Below are 2,232 nucleotides of genomic sequence, written 5' to 3'. Positions count from 1 at the left end.
CGAAAAGCGATACAAATTACACAAGTTTTAATTATTTATTTACAAATGAGATATACCTAAACTTTGCTACAACACTATAGGCAGTGTATCTAATCGTAGAGTAGTATAGTTTTTAGTAAGTCCGGTTCGTTCCACAGGGAGCGGGCTTATTGCACACTATATTTTTAAACAACTATATTTGTACAAAATATATATAATTATATATAATAATATATAAAAGGGGGTTTACCTTTTAATGACCGGTTTGTCGATTTATATTTTAAACGAAGCGTATAGTAAATGACGATATTTAAATAACAATATAAAATAAATAACAATAATTAAAATGACAATAAATAAAAGTACGAGGAAAAATGAAATAAAATATATTATGCTTATTTAAGCTTCCGTAACCATGATGTTTGACGTTTTGATTATTTATTACCCTGGGTTAATTGTCCTTTGTCCTGGATTATTTAATATGTCCATACAGATTTGACCATAATAGTCCATCGGTCATAAATATAAAGAGCGAAAGCCTTCGTCAAATTATTCTTATTCCCGAAGTCAAATATTCCAACTAATTGGGGATTCGAATTGTAACAAGGTTTTAATACTTTGTTTAATGAATACACCAGGTTATCGACTGCGTGTAAACCAAGGTTTTACTACTTTGTTAACAATTACACCAATTACTCTTGAATGTAATTCACCCATGTTTCAACAAGTCTATTAACTATTAATCCAGTTCCGTGTCCGGTAAAATGAATAATTATTGGTATTTATAGATATCCCGCCCACCGTACCCAGTCAAGCGTAAGTGGTTATATATAAATACGTCAAATTATAAATTTTTATATTAAATTAACAAGGTATTGTTTAGTTAATATAAAACCCATTAATAGCCCATAGTCTAATTTCCACAAGTGTCGTTCTTTTATCCAAACCCCAATTATGGTACAAAACCCAATTACCCAATTTTAGTAATTAGCCCAACATCATGATTACTTCGGTTTAAATAAGCATAATAATAACTTAGCTACGAGACATTAATTTAAAAAGGAGAACATAACTTACATTGAGTATTTATCGCGTAGTGTTACACGGACAGAATTTCGACTTCAAAAACCCGTAAAATAACCTTTACATAACCCGAACTAATCTAATATAAAACTACCATATACTATATATATATATATATATATATATATATATATATATATATATATATATATATATAGTATATATATATTATATATATTTATTTATTATTTATTACAGAGTATTATTATTATTTATATTTTTAAACTCGGCAGAATGCATGGCCTTTTATAGGGATTTCTGATTTTTCAAACTCCGCGAGTCGTGGAGTTTTTGGCCTTCAAACTCTGCGAGTCGTGGAGTTTGATTTTCCAGCTCACATCAATTTGGATCTTAGCTTTGCCGACATAATATATAAATAAATATAATATATAAATAATTTTAAGAATTATTTAAATATTATATTATATTTATGTGCATAGTTGACTTGTAATTTTTAGTCCGTTGCGTCGAGCGTTGAGAGTTGACTCATGTCCCGGTTCCAGATTTTCGAACGTCCTTGCGTATTATTTTATATCGTGTACTTTGCGTTCTGCAACTTGTACTCTTGTCATTTTTAGACGTTTCTCATCAATAAATTGAACCACTTGGATTGTATCTTGTACATTTGAGCTTTTTGGTCATTTGCGTCTTCAAATCGTCATTTTCGCCTTTTGTCTTCGCATTTATTTAATATAAACGATTACAACTTAAAATAGGACAATTACAACTAAATAATTTACATATTGGGAGGATATTGCTACTAAATATATGTTCATTTGGAGCACTATCAGTATTGATGAAAGATTGTTAATGGGTTAAAGTTTGACCAAATTATAAGTCTAAGTGATAAAATGGGTTTTGTATGAATTGTGCTAGTAAATGTTTTGAAAGATCAAACATGGTGTTTATTGAGTTATTGGAACATAATCACTAATTAGTTGTGATTATGGGTGGTTTGGGTGAAATTTAACTTAGTCAAGTAGAAGCAAGTGTAAATGGGTCGAAATTGCACTTGTGGTGTTTGATGTATAAGCTAGAGTCGTAGCTTATTTGTATGTGTAATATGCTTAGGTGATTTACGAGTGGTTGTTTGGAAAGTTCAAGCTCGAGGGTTACGTTCTTCAATCAATCAAAGTGAGTGGATTATTTATACATGTATGTATGTAGTTT

The sequence above is a fragment of the Rutidosis leptorrhynchoides genome, chromosome 2 (genome assembly GCF_046630445.1).
Source record: "Rutidosis leptorrhynchoides isolate AG116_Rl617_1_P2 chromosome 2, CSIRO_AGI_Rlap_v1, whole genome shotgun sequence".
NCBI lineage: Eukaryota > Viridiplantae > Streptophyta > Magnoliopsida > Asterales > Asteraceae > Rutidosis > Rutidosis leptorrhynchoides.
Note: the sequence above shows the minus strand (reverse complement) of the source record.